Genomic DNA, 20,988 nt, shown 5'->3' with positions numbered 1-20,988 from the left:
CCCGGCTCCGGCGGCAGGGGCGGCGGGAACGGGGGGGCGGGGTCCACGGCCACGCCTACCATCGTTCTTTCTATTGGTTGGACGGAGCCCAGCTCGCCGCCTACTGGGCGGCAGATGATGTCAATCATCACAGGGCTGTCACGCGATGCAGTGACTACCCGCGCCGAGAGCTGTTTTCCCACAGTAGGAGGAGAGGTGGCGAGGAGAGCGCACGTCGCTGCTTGTGTACTGGCGGCTTCACGTCCCCGTACAGTATATACTGCAGGGGACTTGTGTGTATATTTGTAGAAATGTATATTTTGAAGGTTTATCCTGGTATTTACAATGTTATATAGTATAATACAGTTCAGTGGAAAAATTAATAATTGAGCCATGTTTATCTGTAGCTATTATATAATTCCAAGCGTGTGAAAATACGCATTCTCTTTTAAAATACGGCCCCATTTCAGATGTATGGATGCGGCTTCATAGAATAATCAGCGTTATCAATATGTCTTAATCCTGTATTTATTATTTCTATATGCACCAGCCTAGTTATTCCATGTTCAGATGAATCGATTGCATTCAGATGCAAAATAAAATTGAGAAAAATTCTTTCAAAGTGGTTGTCTCGCCATACACAACCATCCTAATATGGGAGCCATTGCGCTGCTCAGCTCAACGCTGCCGATCCAGCTCCCTTGGCCAGCCAAAACCTTCAGATGAATGGCTGTCCATGTAACACATGGACAACTTGAGTCCGCCATAGCTCCCCCTTCTGGTTCGCAGAGGAGCCCCCCCGATGGCGTCCATATTCTCTTTAATCAAGCATTAATGGCACCTGATAGGTCCAGATTATCAGATCTTCAGGTTTACGTCGTAGTATATGGCGGTCCATGTACACTGCCGTGCTACGGATCTAGAGCATACTATAGGTGCTTACGCTGATATAATACGCATACATATGGAATTGTGGGAAGTAAATAAATGCCTTGTGCATCCGGCCGTATTACAGCTCAGTGTTGTACGGAGCCATAATAGGGCACCCATAGATGCATGGGGCCTTACTGCACCTCCGTATTCCTCTGATGTCATATAGAAGTTTTTAATCTGCACAAATCTGACAAAACAATAATTGTGGTGTGGTCCATCATCATGCTGTATTATGAAGGTTGTCTCACCTAGAAGTATTGATTTCAGGGGAGAATACGGTGCCTCATGAAGGCGACATACAGCGGTACGTGGAGCTTCGAGTTCATAATCTAGAACCATACGGACTCTATACAGGCTTTGTGTATGTATAAAACAGTCCGGAAGAAGGAATGTCCCTATAGATGATGATGGAAATGAATGTTTATTATTTTACTGAAATATATTATTTGTTGTCTTGGACGGTATCACTGATGAGTTTTGTGTATTTTAGACTTTCAGAGTCTATGAGAAGAAAAATCTCCTTCACCTTGGGTCCCAGATGGGCTGTTGAAACCTGGATCGGGTCTGGTGATCTATAGATTATGTAAGTATCGCTGGTTACCCTGATTGCATTTCATTAACACATTTTTTTCTTGTCCCTTAAGAACCTGTTTTTGCACATTCTGTCTTCTCCCCCAGGATGCAATCTGTGAAAAACATTAAAAAAAAAAAATTCTAGGTCAATTATTTTAAAAAAAGTAACAATAATTGCTTCCATATGACCACGACATTGTAAATTGTATCTAAAATTGTACATAAAATCTAAAAATTGTTTCCATGCATAGAGCCTAATAAAACTCTCTGCTTTCATATACAGCAGAATATATAACCGAAAATACTGCAGTCTCTGCCCTGTGCTAAAAAAGACGAGGCTTGACAGTCATGGATCTTATCATAAACCCCCAGACTGGGATTGTAAACTGCAAGATCTCACCCATCACCCCCTCCTTAATTTCCTGGTAGGGAGGGAGGATGGGTGACTGGAAAAGAGGGGGTGGGGGACCTTAGAGGGAAGGTCTCATGTAACGCCTCCTCCTTCTCCAGTGCTGTGTTTTTCTCACACTTCCTCACAGCTCCCCCTCCCCTGTTGGACGCAGGAGTGGGGGGCTCTGAAAGGGAACCTGCTGCAACAGCTATATGATGAGGACAAGGACAAAATGGGGGTCTGTGTGGGGTCAGTGACCACCTCCCTCTATTGAGGATGGCACTGTGTCTGGTCACCTCTATGGATATCATGACCGGTTGCTTTGAAATCTTTCGGCGTGGGGCTTCCGAGGAAGGACAGCAAGGGTAGGGGTGTTGTCAGTAGTATTAGGGGGTAACTGCATTTCTGCATTGTGTGAGGTTGCTGCAACAGTAACCTTGTGGCGTGAATGCCCTGGCTACAATGTAGCTTTTTATATCTGGGCACAGAACCTCATGAGGACGTGCTTGGCACAGCGCCGCTTAGAACCTCCCCCCCAGGTGGTGATAGACAGACGGACGGACCGTCAGACGGACAGCTTTCCTCCGCCTTCCACGCATTGGAATATCGTCGTCCCCTCTATCACATTTGGATATTGCTTTGCTTGCACTGTTGATCGCCATATATCATTTTCATATTCTTTTTATATATATATATATATATATATATATATATATATATATATATTTCGCCTATATACCGGGTCTGGAAATCCGGTTTTGGTGACATAAGAAGGTCTACGTGGCAGGAAGAGGCATGGCTTCCACCGGGTGAGGCACCGTTAACCCCCACCCTACCACCTCCCCGGTCTGACCTGCAGTGTCCAGATCTTTCCTTCCCATAGCTAGCAATGGGTTATTGTCTTGTGTCAATGATCTGCCCTATCACTTCCCTTACATGCAGAGACCCTCTCCCCCCATATGATATCTGTACTCAAATAGATTTAATCTTTTTCTTTGCAAAATTAGCCAAATGGCCAATAAACAATAACTGATTTCTTTTTGATTTCACGTGCGTGTTTTATTTTGCAACCCTTATAAATAAAATGTTACATATATATATATTGTGTCCCCTTTATTCAGTCACCACCATGCAAGTGGATATACTATTATATCTTACTTTACGTATTTATTATATATTATATATATGTATTTTTTAGACCGATATAACAATGCAGGATCTTCTATTTTTTATTTTACCAGTCCTCCTCCTCCATAATATAATCCATACATCCCTCATTTATATGTCTCCTGTTCAGTGATCCCCCTAATATTTGATGTATTAAAAACAAGGTCAGAAGTTCTGTTTTTTTAGAGATCTATTCCTTTAAATGTCAACTACAATAAGGTTTGCCTTATTTATAGATAGAGATATAGATATATATACACATACATTGACATATATGCTGTGTGTGTGTGTATGTATGCTGTGTGTGTGTGTATGTGTATGTATGTATATATATATATATTTTTTTTTTTTTTATTTTATTTTTTCCCCATTGCAATAGTATCACATGCCATAAGCTTCCAGTCTCCTATTGCCTCTGCAGAGTCCTGAGCAGATGTCACAGCTTTTTTTTTTTTCCATGTAAGGGGTTTCCTACTTCGAAATGCAGGGACTCTGCAAGAGGGCAGCACCCTTTGTACCCTCCCCCCTGATGGCCATCCGTGAAAAGATATCATTCATGTACTGTAGGGAAAAATGCATTGAACTGGATGGTCTGTCCACTGCAGATCATTAGATTGTTATGAGTCGTGGCCCTCCTTTAATAAATTCTATTAAATCGATTCACGTGCTGCTGTCAGTCAGCGTTTCTACTATTTTTATTGTCGTTATTTATATAGCGCCAACATATTCCACAGCGCTGTACACCGTTTCTATCTGCGGTAGGCGCACAATCTAATCTCCCTGTAACACGGAGTCAAATCCAAAGGAAACCAATTAAAATAATCAGTAAATGACAAGTTTGACTAGTGATCTTTTGCACTTTGTATATGGAGTCATTCACACGGCATGGAGCCTGTACGGCGGCACGTGGAGTTCCTATAGGTCCATATCACTCCATGTGGCCAGTATGGTGTCTCCGTGAGGTACTGTATTCGGCATGCGATGGAGAGTACCAAAATCCATAAGAAATAAACCTCTGTGTGTCGTCTCGTAAAATCAAAATCATAGCAGGACCAATAAAATTCTACAGGCTCTGTATAAGGCTTTAATCAGACGAACGTGTGCGAAATTGGCCGTGAAAAACATCAGTTTTTCACGCCCGATTTGTACCCGTGTGGGACCCGTTTTCACAGATCCCTCGTAGACTTGAGTCTATTGAGGGATCCATTAAAACGGACAAAAATAGGACGTGTCCTATTTTTTCACGGGCCCTTCACACGGTCCATTAAAACAACAGCCGTGTGAACAGCCACGTAAAAAACATGCAGCCGTGTGACGTCGTAAAAAAATACACGTTCGTCTGAATAAGCCCTAAAATGATTACAACATGGATCCATAAAGTGATCGTGTGCATGAGGCCTTCTTGACAGAATGCGGTTGCGGCACTGTTGCCGCACCTTTTTTGGGCCGAAACTAGGATCAGATCCCCAAAAAGATAAGTAAAAAGTCTCATGCACACGGACGTAGGACGTATTGGGGATGAGTGTTTGGTGAGGTACGGATACCTAATACGGCATAGATTGATATGGACCATACTGTGACTTTACGTGCCTCTGATTGTATATGGAATCACGCCGACTTGTGGCGCTCTCTATAACATGTTGTATTACTAAGGTTTTCTGCCTAGAAGCAGAATACAGTACCTCACTGACACCACACACCGGGTGCTTGGGAGTCCGTAATACAGACCTATAGGGTGTGCCACCGTACAGGCCCATTCACGCCGCAGTGCCATGCACCGATCCAGTTACCCTTCGCCCTATGGTAGTGTGAAAGCGCTGATTGGGGGAGGGGGGATTCCACATTGGGGGTTTATTCTGCTACAACGGCAAAATCTTATCCTGGCATAATATCTGAGCTCAGGCTGGTAATTACGTCGGTCCCATGGTGGGAGAATTGCAGCGTGTAAGGATATGTTCACAAACGGTGATATTTTTGCGGCGATTTTTGCAAAACAAAGCTGCAACGTGTGAACACTCTAAACCCAGCTTTAAAATTAGGAACATAGATTGTAGATCAATTCAATTGGCTATAACACGTAGATATAAATAGGTGTAACCCAGAGGAGGGATGTGAATAGCGAAGTTAAAAAACCGCAACTCCCAGCATGTCTTGGGCCCTGGGCATGCTGGGGGTTGTAGTTTCACAAGAGGTCTCTTCTGCAGCAAGATACTACAATCCAGCTTCACATACTATCCTTCATTTTGGATGAAAACGGAATCATTTCTCCACCCTTCCTTTTCAGTGCGTAATTTTGAACCCCCTCCTCACCACATAAGACTGGTGACACCATGTAATTCACAGTCTGCTGCATATCCTGTTTTAGAATAACACCTCATGTAATAAAGCTGAACGCTGCACCGTCAATTAATGCAGTGATATCCAGTGCCGAGCGCAATCTGCATTGGATGAAATAAACCAAGGAATACGGATGGGATAAACCAGCTGGATTTAAAGGATAATGGCAAAGATAGGGTTAAAAAAAAATTAGCAGATTTCTAAGACTACTAGTAAAGCTTGTGGTTTACTGTCTCCAGTTTATAGACGGCTAGAGCTTTTAAAGGGCCAGAGTAATTAAAAATATTTGTAATAGTGCAGTAGCGTTATAAGGCGAGCTGCTGATATCCGTAAATGATCTTCTCAAGGACAGAAATATGTGACATAAAGTAGCGATCATGAGGGGCAGGGTTTTTTCTGCTCTTCCTATCAGTCATCTTATTGAAGAATACCGCAGCCTCTCCCCGGCCTGAAACGCCTGATAACAGGGAGCAATAGATTGCATTCAAGTGCACAGCAAATGTGGCTGAAGCCTCACCATAAATGTAAGATAAATGTCGTGATCTGTTGTGTTGTAATGTTTTGCACCTTATTCTTTCCTCCCTATTTCATCTGTGTCTGGTAATCTTTTTAATGATATTGGAGAAAGGAACCATCCAATGACCAAACAATGAGTGCCCATGTCTGGGCACTCATTGCCCCCCACAACAGCCACAATATAGCTCTACATGGCGGCCATTTAAATGAATGGCCATCCATGTATTGCATGGATGTGCTGGTATACCAGAGCGGGTGCTACACTTAAAGGGGTTTTCCACCTTCTGACAACTGATGACCTATCCACCGTATAGGTCATCAGTACATGATCTGTGCGGGTCCAACACCCGGACACCGCACAGATCAGCTGGTCCGGTGCCTCCCTGCACCAGACCTACATGCCGGAACCAGTTGGCTCCGGCCACGGAATAGCGGCTGAGCTGCAGTAGTACCGTATTCAAGTGAACACGGAGGATAGGTCATCAGTTGTCAGAAGCTGGAAAGCCCTTTTAAGGTCCTTTTACGGTCCAATATGGGCCATGAAAACGAGCGCCGAACAACGAGACAGCTCGTTGATCGGCGCTTGTTTGCTCCTGATCAGTAATGTATGGGGACAAGCGATTGTTACTACGATCACTCGTCCCTATACATTTCTATCATGTCGGCACGTTGTGTTGCCGACAATGTTAATATTTATTGCTGCATAAATTACACAATCAGCCGATGAACGAGCGTTTCTCCGTTCATCGCTGATCGTTGACCTCTTTACACAGGGCGATTGATCGGGAACGAGCATTCATATGAACGATCATTGGCCCATGTAAAAGGGCCTTTAAAGAATGTCTCTCCATTCAGGCACAAAGAGGGGGGGGGGTCATAATAGGGCATATGGATAGGGATGGTGGTCCTAAAACAGCCACTATAAGATAGACTATAGTATCCCTTTAAAGGTATATTCCCAGAATTTCATAGGATAGGTGATAAGTGTCTTATCGCTGGGAGCCCCCCACCGATCACTGGTACAGCAGTGAGGAGAACTTTGAATGAAGCATGGTGGATAGGTGATAAATGTTAATTATGGGAATATCCCTTTAAGAGGTGGGATGATCTATAATCCCTGCCCCTGTGATCACCGGTTTATATCCTGAGCCCTGAGACCCTCCAGATACATTTACATACATAGGTGAATTATATTAGCTGCTGCTGTGCAAGCTGCCAACTTTAGGTTTAGCGCTCCTTTAAAAGCTCTGACTGTACTTCAGATTATAATAAGTTATGACATCAATGCTGACATTTAAGAATTGGCAGATAATAATTATTGGGTCGTCCGAGGAAGGAGCGCAGGGTCCGGAGGTGGGCTCAGAAATTCTCATTTTAGATTGTGAGGAACAGCCTTGGAATGACAATTAACATTCCCAGAAGATCCCTCTAAGGCCCACTGCGTACGACCGTGCCCGTAATACTGTCTGTGATAACGGGCACGACTGGCCGCGGGCGGGCCGTGCTCCCATTATAAAGTATGGGAGCACGGCCTGTAAAAGCAAAAAATAAGACATGTCCTATCTTTTGTGGAGCCTTCCTACGGCCCAGACACCTTCCAGTAAATATACGGGAAGGTGTCCGTGGGCAATAGAAATTAATGGGTCCATGGGGCCTTAGGCAGGTCTTATATGGCTGCATTTTGGGGTCTGTAATAAGGACAAACCATCTGGACCCCTGCGATTCTACTGAACCAAACCGATCCCTATAGGTGCTATAACGTTCTTGAATATATCCACAAGTTGAAAACTCCCTCCTGATGTAAAACTTCTCATACCTGCAGGTTTGTCACAATTGTCTCCCGTCTAGGCAATCCTCTGTGAGCTAAATACATCAGCAGCACAAATCTCTCTCCTGTCCTGATAGTTTGCTGCAATGTATCGGTACAGGTAAAATGTATCAGTCTGGAGTAGAAGCTGTTTAGCTCCCAGGGGATTGAATACAATTGTATCAAATACTAAGAATTATTTGTCCTGGTTTCCAGCTTTTTGATATAAACAAGAATATTTGCTACAATGTATCAGTGCAGGTAATTTTTTATTTTATTTCGGAGACCAGTCTGTTTAGCCTGTAGAGGATTGTATAGAATAGCTACAATGTAGAAAACCCTCTGTATTAGGCATGTACAGGCTTCCGACTGTATTTTGGATCTGTAACACCGTGCCCTTAGCCTGCTATAAGTCCATACTCTTTCTCAGTGTGCCCCCACTTTTTTACGAGAACAAAAAAAACGTGAAAAAAAGAACTTGCTCCAGCGTATGATGTATAACTGAGCCATATGGCAGCATAAGATGGACCTGTGGGACTTTTTCTGGCGCCGTACAGGATCAGTGAACCCTTTCAGCCTCTAAATGTAAACAAGAATGTTCCCATTCACTGACAGCAAGCAGAAATCTTGAAAATGGTGAAACATTGCAAAATGCAGTATATTCGAAAGCTGCAGAACTTTTCATTTTACAATTTTCCTGCAAAACTACTAATTGGTTTGGACATTTGGTAGCTGGTAATGTCTATTTATACACGAAGCGCGATAGATTTGGATTATGAGAGTTGTAATGTTTCTAATGTGGGTTTCTTCCAAGCTGCAGATCATGTATCATTGTATATAAGTATTCTGATTACAGACAGAGCAACATCCAGTAGAATATCACTGCTGTGCAAATGCTGCACGTCTCAGTGATGTCACTATCTCCTGCTGATCTGATTGGCTGGATATCGGTTTATCCTTGAAAATTCCAGGCTTTTCAGTGCCACAAGGCAATGAAAGCTCAGCGCATTTAAAGATCATTGATCTCTATGTCACGAACATAACATGTAGAAGACAAGCCGTATTTGCATACATGCCTTAAAGGGCACTAGCAAGAGTCATATAATTGCTTTGACGTTCAGGATCCTTGGAAAGCTGAGTGACTACTTTTGTTAAAGCCGTAGTGGTGACTGTAGTAGTATGTGATCTAATCAACATCCTACCATTATAATATACACTAGAGTATAAGATTAAACCTACATATAGAAATAACCCCTCTTGTCTAGAATTGATGTGATGACATCACTAATGATGACATCACTAATCACCATATACAAAAATCTATTGATATCCGGTACAAAGCATATTCATGTCACTTGTGTAATATATATTGTCCTTTGTAGCTGCGGCTGTAGACCAGGGCTCTATGTTCATATTGTCTGTGAGAGGAGAGATAAGGAGCCGAGTATTCTGCCTCATGAATATTTGATCATTGGCGCCAGGGTTACACTGAGATGCAGCACCAGTTTGTGTCAAGGTTGAGGTCATTGGTTTATAGCAACCAACACTAAGCAGCGAATATGGACACGTTGTCACCACGCAACCGTGACTTATTTACTGTGTAATTATGCAACTTTATTATTTTTACTCCAAATTTTAACCTCTTAAAGAGGCTCTGTCACCAGATTTTGCAACCCCTATCTGCTATTGCAGCAGATCGGCGCTGCAATGTAGATTACAGTAACGTTTTTATTTTTAAAAAACGAGCATTTTTGGCCAAGTTATGACCATTTTCGTATTTATGCAAATGAGGCTTGCAAAAGTACAACTGGGCGTGTTGAAAAGTAAAAGTACAACTGGGCGTGTATTATGTGCGTACATCGGGGCGTGTTTACTTCTTTTACTAGCTGGGCGTTGTGTATAGAAGTGTCATCCACTTCTCTTCAGAACGCCCAGCTTCTGGCAGTGCAGATCTGTGACGTCACTCACAGGTCCTGCATCGTGTCAGACGAGCGAGGACACATCGGCACCAGAGGCTTCAGTTGATTCTGCAGCAGCATCGGCGTTTGCAGGTAAGTCGATGTAGCTACTTACCTGCAAACGCTGATGCTGCTGCAGAATCAACTGTAGCCTCTGGTGCCGGTGTGTCCTCGCTCGTCTGACACGATGCAGGACCTGGGGAAGTGGCGTCACAGATCTGCACTGCCAGAAGCTGGGCGTTCTGAAGAGAAGTGGATGATACCTCTCGTCAGAACGCCCAGCTAGTAAAAGTAGTAAAAACGCCCCGATGTACGCACATAATACACGCCCACTTGGACTTTTACTTTTAAACACGCCCACTTGGACTTTTGCAAGCCTCATTTGCATAAATACAAAAATGGTCATAACTTGGCCAAAAATGCTCGTTTTTTTTAAATATAAACGTTACTGTAATCTACATTGCAGCGCCGATCTGCTGCAATAGCAGATAGGGGTTGCAAAATCTGGTGACAGAGCCTCTTTAAACTTATACTTCAGGATGCTCCTGACATCACTGTCCATATATCGGATGGGGAACGTCCGGCCCACGAGATAATTTGGTCCGACCCGACCTTACTCCGACCACGCTGCCGCCTCATTCGCTACTTGGCTCCGTGCGCCCTACTCACTCACATTTAGGATCAGGAGAAGGGCGGACGGAGCCAAGTATGGCGGCGGCGGTGGTCTGAGTGAGGTCGGTGCATGCCAGCCCAAGAGTGGACCGGCCAGCATGACTCAACCTCACTCTGACTGCCGCTGCCACCCTGTCATTCCCGTCCGTCCGCTCTATTCACATTTAGGAGCAGGGAGGGGGCGGCGGTCTGAGCCAAGTATGGTGGCGGTCTAAGTGAGGCCAGTGCGTGCTGGCCCGGGAATGGACAAGTCCAGTCACCAGACCTGTATCACCTGACCTGAGTCATCTGACGTAACGTCAGGTGACTCAGGGCAGGTAACTGGACTGGTCCACTCCCGAGCCGGCACGCACTGACCACCTCACTCAGAATGCCGCATCCTCATTCAGTAGTAGTGAATGACAGTATTTGGCTCCATCTGTCCTGCTCCTGACCTAAAGTTTAGAAACTTAGCTGTAGTGTAGACATAGGAGAGGACCTGTCCTAAAAGCATGAAGTGAGGTCCAGGTGACGTAAAGGTTTTTTTTATTCATGAAGGACATTTATGCTACGCTGATTCTATAACTGCCATTCACTACTATGGGAGTTACAGAAACCGCGCAGCTCATCGAGTTACGCTGTTTTCTTCTTCATGGTCGGAAATCAGTCGGAACACAGAGAGGTAGAACAGGGTTTAGGGGGCCCCGTTGTACAGATAGGTGCGGGTCCCAAAGGTGTAAACAAGGCAGCGATCAGCTCGTTCATCTGCTGATCGTATCGTTTTAAAAGTGTCAAATATTATCGTTGTCGGCAGCACATCTCCCGGTGTAAACAGCGAGATGCGCTGCCGACATGATACAAATGTATGGGGACGAGCGATCGGAGTAACGAGTGCTCGTCCCCATCCGTAGCTCCTAGCGAAAGGAGCAAACGAGCGCCGATCACTGAGCTGTCTCGTTGATCGGTGCTCGTTTACACGTGTTAGAGGACCTTTACTGTGCTCTCTTCGACAGGTCATCATGATCGCATCTGACAGACACCACATACTGAGCACCTTATTACTCATTTCCAGGATATGCATCTATATGACTCTGAGCACATACCAAAGAGCGCGGCATCAAAAGCCACAGTATTATTATACCAAAAGAATGCATTAGTCACATTACTAATCAATGCCGTTCTTTTATAAAGTCGTAGGTGAAATAATAAAAAAAAGTGAAAGCAATAAATACCTGACAATAATCCCCAGCCAGTACATTAGACCTGGGAGTGTACAGTACAGGTGGTGTCCGCTCCTCCTTTCTCTGTCTCCTTATGTAGGGTGATCTCATACCGGCCATTCTGTGAGCCTGAGCGCTCTGATAACAACCAATTCAATGCGGAGCTGTGGTTTGCATTTCTCTATACGCTATCCTGAGATACACGGCACTAGGAAATCTACTTTTTTTTTTTTTCATCCCTATGGACGATATCCGATTTGAATCTCTATTTTCATATATTTGTTAAATAAACTGAAAAAATTACCTTGACTGGGTATACATGGTGCAATGCCAGTATACAGTATATATGCTTTTATGCTACGGGTAGTGGTCAGCACGTATCAAGCAACCGTGCCCTTCATATTACAAGCTCTTATATAAAGGTCTAGGCTAGTGGACATGTGCTGACCACTACTCGTAGCTTAAAAACCAGCGTAGATAGTGCCACACTACGTGCCCCACACTGCCCCCGTAGATAGTGCCAAACTGTACATAGCGCTACACACTGCTCCCTGTAGATAGTGCCACAGTGCCCATGTAGATAATGCTCCTGTAGGTACTCACCTGTCCCAGTTTCTGTGCCGTCCTCTCCAGGCCCATTCTCTTCTGACCAGTCCTGCTCCAGTGAATCGACGCAGGTGGCAAAATGACATTTTCTCATAGAATTGATTTAACAATTTTGTGAAAAAACAGAATCCGGAGGCGCCACGTGGCAAATTAATTGAATTAACTTGATTAATAAGTAATCAAAAATCATATAGAAAATATGGACTGCATTAAAATGGGTTGCAAACTTCTGATCTAGGGCTCCAGGACTGACCGTTATCTCCTGACTTCTGATTGTCCTAGCATTCATGTTTGCTGCCATTGGGGAAAATCCAAAAGCCTGATCCTTATCGATAGAGCTGCCCTGCTACACATTAGATTATCGGTGGGATAAGTCAAAATTTATCTGATGTGTATGGCCAGCTCAAACGGGATGTCCAGGATTAGATAAACATGGCTGCTCTCTTTCAGAAACAGCACCACACCTGTCCACAGGTTGTGTCGGGTATTGCAGCTAATCTTTATTAAAGTGAATGGGGCTGAGCTGCAATACCACATACAACCTATAGACAGTCGTGGTGCTGTTTTGGAAAAAAGCAGATCGGTTTTTCTAATCCTGTGCACTTTAAGGGTATGTGCACACACACTAATTACGTCCGTAATTGACGGACTTATTTCGGCCGCAAGTCCCGGACCGAACACAGTGCAGGGAGCCGGGCTCCTAACATCATACTTATGTACGATGCTAGGAGTCCCTGCCTCGCTGCAGGACAACTGTCCCGTACTGAAAACATGTCCTGCAGCGAGGCAGGGACTCCTAGCATCGTACATAGCTATGATGCTAGGAGCCCGGCTCCCTGCACTGTGTTCGGTCCGGTACTTGCGGCCGAAATACGTCCGTCAATTACGGACGTAATTAGTGTGTGTGCACATACCCTAAAGGGGCCAGGCCACAGGTCTCATTGTTTTCCATTGTCCTATGTGTTGTTCCTTTCTGTGGTCATGTGACAGTGGTTTGTATGTGTACACACCTATAGCCGTTGGGTGTTGCAGTCACGTTACGTCACTCAGGACAATTTGAGGATATGTTCACACTGAGTTTGCACTCCGATATATGCTACTGTATGGGCACACCGTGGCATATGTTGCCCATAGGTACCTATGATGAGACAAATAAAGTGTCTACAGCGCTGTTTTTCAGCATGATGCCTCTCTATAGGAAAGCGCAGCAGACTGCACTTTCCTATACCGTAAAAATAAAACCGTAGGCCAAAGCATACCGGCCTGGCAGATGCCAAAGGAAAACTTGGCATCTGTCAGATAATGGGGCTCTATGGATATGTTCGGTGTATGTTCCCAACGAATGCGCCAAATTTACACTGCAATGTGAACCTAGCCGAAGGGTGTATCCAGGCGGTGCGGTTCTTGTCGCACGGCCGAGAAGTACCGCAAAATAAAATATCTATATTATGGAAAAATCTCTTTTAAGGCAGTCTCAATCACTATAGACATTGCAATTTAAACACGTCTGCTATATAAACCACACATGGAGATACATTTAGAAATTAGTTTTTGGAGAATGATAATAAATGAACGTGAAATTGCAAGTAACAAAAAGCAGAAAAACATTTTTCACATGGCTGATTTCAAGGCTCTATACTGCGCTTGCGTGCTAACACGGACCAGACTGCCGCTACTGCGCATGCCTAGTGACATCCCGGAAGCTCGGCTGCAACGTTTCTACTACGCACGCGTGAACAATTAAAGCTTTCTGCGCATGCTCAAGGAAAAAGTTTTGCTTCCGCTGGTGACGAGAAGTGGTAACTTTGTATCAGCCTCAGAGGTCATGTGAGGGCTGTCCCAGGCAGAAGCTTCCAGAAATAGGCGTCTCTACAAGCCGAGCCCGGTCTGTGCTGTAAAACCCAGTCTCTACCTGCCCTGCAACCAGCACAACGGCCAGGTCAGCGTCTGTAAACAGCAGCGCCATGACTGAGGACAGTGCTGATTATATAATACAAGCATGGTGGAAAGTTAACCCTTACCAAGCCCAAAGGGGGGGATTTTGCAGGTATTGAATTAAATATGATGATGTAATATCCGTTTCTGGGGTGACCATGTAGTAAAGTCCTTGGGGGGGGTCCTAGCCAGGGACCCTTTGTATTCTCTTACAGGACTCACAAGCGCTCAGGGATACGTTATTGAATATTTTTCCCTGTTTTATGTCAATAACCTCCGCTACAGATCCGGTAAAATATGGCGTGAGAAACTGCAGCATGCTGTGCTATTATTCCCCGTAAAACTACGGAAACCCGGCAGAATTTAAAGCGGTATTCCCACAATTAACATGTATCACCTTTTCACAGGACAGGTAATAAATGTCTGATCACTGGGACCCCCACCGATCCCTACAATGAGGGCCCCGGACCCCCGTTCCTTCTCATTGCACGATCGCAGTGAGGCAGAGTTTGAATAGAACAGTGGTCGTGCTGCCGCTCCATTCAATGTCTATGGAACTGACGGAAACAGCCGAGTGCATCACTCGTCTGTTTCCGTCATACCCGTAAACTTTGAATGAAGCGTTACTGTACACGCACGACCGCCACTCCATTCGACATCCGACTCACGGCGATCGGGACCCCTGTTCTAGAGATCATGGGGGTCCCGGCGATCATACATGTATCATTCTATCCTGTGGATAGGGGATGAATGTTAAGTCTACATGCCCACGTTGCGTATTTTGCTGTGGAAAATACAAACCAAAACTGCAGCAATAGGCAGGAAAGTCGCAGGTAAAAACCGCACCAGATCACGCGTTTTTCGATGCGTTTATTGGTGCGGTTTTTACGTTTTGCTGAGTAAATCGGTGCGTTTTCAGGCTGCAGGTTTTGGTGCGATTTTCCTCAGCTCTAAGCAGATACAATTCGTAAGCGGAAACGCGAGAGAAATTCACATGCTGCGGATTTTAAAATTTCTGTGCAGAAAAAACCTGCGTGTATTTTGCTGGTAATGTATTATGCTGAGGTTTTGCCACACGCCAAACCGCACGTATTACGTATTGTGTGCATTGACCCTTAATGTGGGAAAACCCCTTTTTAATAAAGTCAATGGTGTCTGTCATGCAGCGATCTGGCGCTTCCGTTTTTCTGTTCCTATGCAAAAAATAAACGCAGATTTGAACCCAGCCTAATATACTTTGTGTTTCAATTTCTAGCCATTCAAAGGTGTTGTCCAACCGTAGACATCCCCTTTAACCAAGAGCCATCACGGGTCCAGCCCCCGAGACCCTCGGCAAACTGATTGCTGCTGAGGAAACTTTAGAATTAAACGGCAGCCAATCAGGTGCTTCTAAGAGGGAAGTCACATATCGAGAAGTGTTGTCTTGATGGGACAACCACATTAAGATCTCAGTTTGCTGTCAGTGAATGGACGATAAGAGTGCATTTACATGAAATAAAAATGAGGCAATACGCACATGGTTTTACCATGAATTGTCGCAGTTTTGAAACGTGTAAAATAATTTAACCTACCCGGCACAAAACATCCCATGTAAAAGCCTACAGGTCTCAGTATCATTACCAGAGAAGAAATGTATAGTATTTATAACATTAAACCTTATTCAGAAAGACGTAATGTGGTCGCATTTTGGCGTCATAGATTCTCATCCTGTCACGGTTGCCTGAATGAAGCATTAAAGAGGACCTGTCACTAGGACATATAAGTTGAACTGGTTAACTGACCTGAATATCGCCGTCTCCCTGAATCCAGCGCTGTTTTTCTTTTTTTTCCTGGACCCCCCTGTTCCAGAGATATGGCCCACTGTAGTTGGCTCCCTATATGCTAATTTGTTGTAGTTAGCCAACGGGGTGGAGCTAACTTCCCTGCCTCTGATGCTGACCAATCAGAGTGAGGTAGCTTGAGGGTAGTTCACGCCCTGTTGACTAACTACAGCAAATTAGCATATAGGGAGCCATCAAAACAGTGGGGCATATCTCTGGAATAAGAGGCTCCAGGAAAAAAAACAAAAATCGCGCTGGAATCAGGGAGACAGCGCTATTCGGGTCCAGTAAACCTCTTCAACTTATATGACCTAGTGACGGGTCCTCTTTAAGTTGGTCATACACATGAGATAAAAGGTCGGGTCTGTATAATGGCAGTCCGTGCAGTTCTACTGATCCGCACATAAATCACTATAGGGTTGTCTGATGATCTTGGTTTGGTGCAGTTAATCCACTGGGGGCCCATGTCTTGCGGGCATGTGAAATGTACTCCACTTTTGATGTACATAAATTCTATATGTAAAATCGTGAACATAGATATAGGTAAGAAATGTTCATTTTGTATTCTCTACATTACCTTTTTTTGGAGACTTTCTATAGGACCTCATGGGGTCTCATCAAAACGAGACAACTGGGCCTTGTTGCCCATAGCATCCAATCACAGGGCAGCTTTTATTTCTTCTGAGCACTTTAAGGAATGAAAGCTGAGCTCTGATTGGTTGGCTATGGACCTACAACTGAATGTCCCTTACTGTCGGCGGCTATGTGGTTAAATAATCAGAAACCATGTAGGTCACCGGTAGAGACCTGTCAAACTTTCTTCTGGACGAAGCTGACAAGTGACAGGAGGTGCTTTACCTGCAGAACGACTTACAATCGGCCTTGGATGTGACCACAGAGCCGGAGCGAGCAGTCACATGAATAATACGTAACGAACACACCCTTGTTTTTCACTTATTTCACGTTGTAGTTCTTTATTAAATCAGTCTTCCCAATTTCACAAGACCAATTTTTAACATTTCCAGATCCCAGAGATAAAAGAAAGATAAAAGTGCGAAATAAAAAGTAAAAACTGATCCTAAAATGGGTTCTATGAGAAAAATAAATTATTTTTCTTCTAGAAACAGCGCCACTCTTCTCCACAGGCTGTTTCTGGCATTACAATATTTAAGTGAATAGAGCTACACTGCAATTCCAGACATGGCCTATGGACAAGGGTGGCGCTGTTTCTGGAAAAAATAAAGTAAGACGGTGGAAGTGCTTGTGGCAAGTTATTACTAGTTCAACCAATTCTGCAATGTTCCAAGATACTAATGGCCGCCAGTGGTGGTCACCCAGGAGCAGAAAGACCCAGGATTGTCATCCACTTTCTGGTGCTCGTTACTTGTAGAAGACCCAATCATAATCAGGAGATTCATAGCAAATAAGGGGTGTAAAATTATTAATTTGGGTAGATTAGGTCTTTTTAATGAATAATATAACCATATGTTTTTAAGTAACGTATTCTCGGAGGAGCTTTGTCCTGCGCTCACGGACGCCTCCTGCTGGGTAATGTACATACATGAGATGCCAAGAGGAGTGGGGGATGGGAAGTGACTACTGCTATGAGCATCTATCTGATGCACACAGTAGCGCCATACACATGGACCCAGTACAGTGGCACAGAGTCTTTACTCATATTATGGAGTCATATGTACCCCCACTGTATGGTGCCTCCGTGAGTCACAGTATTCTCCCTAAGAGGCAATGCTACTGGAAGAGAATGCCTCCGTAATAAGGCATTTGAGGGAAAATGGCATGATTTTTTTTTCTCCTGGATGCCATATATAATCTTAGCTACAGTATGGTCCTATAGAACTCTATAAAAAAATTGGATGTTTAAAAGGGCCTGTTCACATCAGCGTTGGCTTTCCGTTCAGGAGTTCCGACAGAATCAATAGCGTAGTTGACTGCGCTATTGATTCCATCGAAAAAATGGAAACCTGCCGGAACGGTGACAAACGGAAAGCGGACGCTGATGTGAACCGGCCCTTACCCATTCAGCCATTAGCCTAATAAACTATGGACAAGAAGTAGGACGGGACTAGAATTTCTATTCAGGTTTGGGCTTCACCGCCATCTGGAGTCACCCACAAGTCACGGTAAAATTGCGAGATTACCGCGGCTCAACTTCAATGTTTTACTATGGGCAAAAGAGTTTTAAGTGACTTAAATCCCTTTTAAGCGGGCCAATTACCGGGCAAAAGAGCGTTCATATAAACGCTTGTTCCCGATCATTGCCCTGTGTAAACAGGGCAGCGATCAGCAAAGGCTCGATCATCTGCTGGTCGTATCGTTTTAAAAAAGTTAAATATTATCGTTGTCGGCAGCACATCTCCCTGTGTAAACGGAGACACGCTGCCGACATGATAATGTATGGGGACGAGCGATCGGAGTAACGACCGCTCGTCTCCATCCATAGCTCCGCGTGATGGGCAAACAAGCGCCAATTAACGATGTCTCATTGATCGGCGCTCGCTGCACTGGCCGATTATCGGCCGGTGTAATAGGGCCTTTAATGTCTATGGGGCCTGACAAGACTGGCTCCACAACATCAGGTGTGGGGGAAAGCAACGATCCAAGATAAGACTCATCACTGAGCCAAATTGCATGTTCGGAGAGGAGCCTGGTATGGCCATGTAGCCAGTGGCACCATAGACGTACTGGTGGCTGTTATGGTTTTGGGTTGTTTTGTAAAGGGGTTGTCCAGGATAAAAAAAAAAACCCATGGCTTTATTCCAAAAACAGCGCCACAACTGTCCGTGGATTGTGTATGGGTTTCACAGCGACAATGAGGGGAATGGAACTGAGCTGTAATACCACAGATAACCTGTTGTCAGGTGTGGTGCTGTTTTTGGAACAAAGCATTTTTCTAATCCTGGACAAACCCTTTAATCTGTATGATAATGGATTTCTGAAGGGTCTGCGGTATTTTGTCTAGATTAACCATGGGAAAGTCTCAGTTGGCAGCGGGTAAATTCAGTCCCATATTTCCCATAAGTCTGCACTCGTAACTATGAACTTTACACATAGTGACCAAACCTAAAGTTATCCATTGACTGAGGTTCATCCTGTTGGATTCGACGTCTCCTGCCCTTTATACAGGAGTCCTCGTCTCTCTGCGGCCGATTCCTGATCCGGGCTCGGTCGCTCTTTGCCACACTTTTATATTTGAATACATTTTTTCCTTACATTGAATCCTTGACCTTAAAACAAAAACATTCGGCTCTGGGCATTTGTTTCCCTCCAGTTGTTTAGGATTTTTTTTGTGATTGAACTTTGGCCACAGAGAAAATGTTGACTAAGGGTGACGGCGACTATCGGCTGTTTATTGCTGTAATTCACAGGATCCGGGGCAGGAAATAAGTCAGCAAATATGTTACTTGTATCTTGCTAGAAATAATTTCTCCGCAGTTGAGGAATCCTGAACCGTTGCGGGAGCAGAGCTGCAGTTGCTCCAGAGCACATTGTCTCCGTCAGTAATTAAAGGGCCAGTAAACCTGTAGTCGGTCTCTGGAGGTCCTCAGAACTAGACATGTGTGAAATGAAGTATTGATCATATGAATTCTGAGTTAATATCGGGGGGTCCTCTGTTCAGGATCCTCCTCTCATGGCCAGTGTGGAAATTATAAAGAGCGTCTCTCGCTCTGGAGGACCTGACCTGTCCTGTATTACACAGACAACCCATTGATATGAATGGACACTGTGCAATGCTTAATTTCCCCTGTGGTGGCGCTGCAGACAAATTGAGCACTTACTAACAGGTTTCTCCACAGATTACAGCTGATCATTGGGGGTCTCAGCAGGGGAAAACCTTTTTCATATCCTAATTGTCAAGCAACCCTTCTAAATAGGACTTGTCCAAAACGGGAAAGCCTTCCATATTAAGGAGCTGTAGGCACTCTGTCTGCCATCGTATAATACTCTTTACCCTTAAACTAATACTACTAGGGGAGAGTACCGCTATAAGCAGCATAAAATCAGAGATACAGTGTGGGCCCTTAGCAGTTTCTGGGCGCTATGTTACATGTAGATGAGGCTAAAGCCTAAGTTCTCACATAGGGCATGTTCACACACAACAAAAAAAACAGGTGTAAACGCGTCAAATACTCTGGTCTTTTTGTAAAGCACATTTTAAAGTACATGCGTTTTTTACGTGCACTTTGATGCATTTTGTGGGTGCTTTTTGCACGTGCATTTAGGATTCCCATTGACTATGGGAATATTTGGCACAATTTTACCCGCCAAAGAATTGACCGAACGCTTTTTTCTTTTTATGCAATGTCTTTTAAATACTTTGTGAAAACAAAACCGCATTGTATGTACCAGCGGCGCGCTTCCCTATTGATTTGAATGGGAAGCTTAATTAAGCGTATTTCGGCGCATAAAATACACGCGGTGTGAACAGGGCCTAAGTGCATAAATATACGCTATGGAACTAGCCTGACAATCTATGATGTAATCCACAAGTGTTTCAACTATTGCAAAAATCTGCAACCCATAAGTGCATGAAAATGTGCAGCGTTCCTAGAATCCACGCCGAAATTTTGCAGCAAAGTGTGAACCTAACCTTATAGTAGAGCATTCGCCTTTACTGGTGCGTTGCTCCATCTGCGAGTTCCGTTCTAGGAGTTTGCTTTATTAAAAAGGCTCCTGAGTGGTCTAGGCCGGCGTTCCGGCGCAGTTAAAGGGTTAAGGCACAGACTTATTTAGGAACTCACGGCTTGTAGAAGAAATCTTTTTACGCGCAACTGTGGAAGCCAAAGGTTCTGCCGAGTCATCCTTAAATAGAAAGGAATGCAGGCGTGCTGCAATATGTGCTGCTGTGGACGTGGCCAGGCCTTCCCTTTCTACATTCATATAGACGTTGTTTTGTATTCTCACCGAGGGAAGACTCCGAGGATTTGAATGCTCTTCCTCATCATACATTTGTACAGCTTTAGGCCTCTTGCACACGACCGTAATTTTTATCCGCAATTCCAGATGATCCATTCATTTCTATCGGCGACGGACGTCTTCCTGTATATTTACGGGTGTGTGTCGGGGCCATAGAAAC

At 44.4% G+C, this 20,988-nt stretch overlaps 1 long non-coding RNA gene across 1 annotated transcript; it reads left to right on the top strand.

The window, feature by feature from the left end:
- The first annotated feature begins 13,883 nt into the window (after nt 1–13,883).
- LOC142657386 (uncharacterized) lies at nt 13,884–15,742 on the top strand. The gene is made up of 2 exons (XR_012849915.1): nt 13,884–14,185; nt 15,329–15,742. It is a non-coding gene; the product is annotated as an uncharacterized LOC142657386 (long non-coding RNA).
- Nucleotides 15,743–20,988: the final 5,246 nt, after the last annotated feature.

The sequence above is a fragment of the Rhinoderma darwinii genome, chromosome 7, assembly GCF_050947455.1.
Source record: "Rhinoderma darwinii isolate aRhiDar2 chromosome 7, aRhiDar2.hap1, whole genome shotgun sequence".
Taxonomy (NCBI): Eukaryota; Metazoa; Chordata; class Amphibia; order Anura; family Rhinodermatidae; genus Rhinoderma; species Rhinoderma darwinii.
The sequence above is the reverse complement of the archived record's forward strand: the minus strand, read 5'-3'. Positions and strand labels throughout refer to the sequence as shown.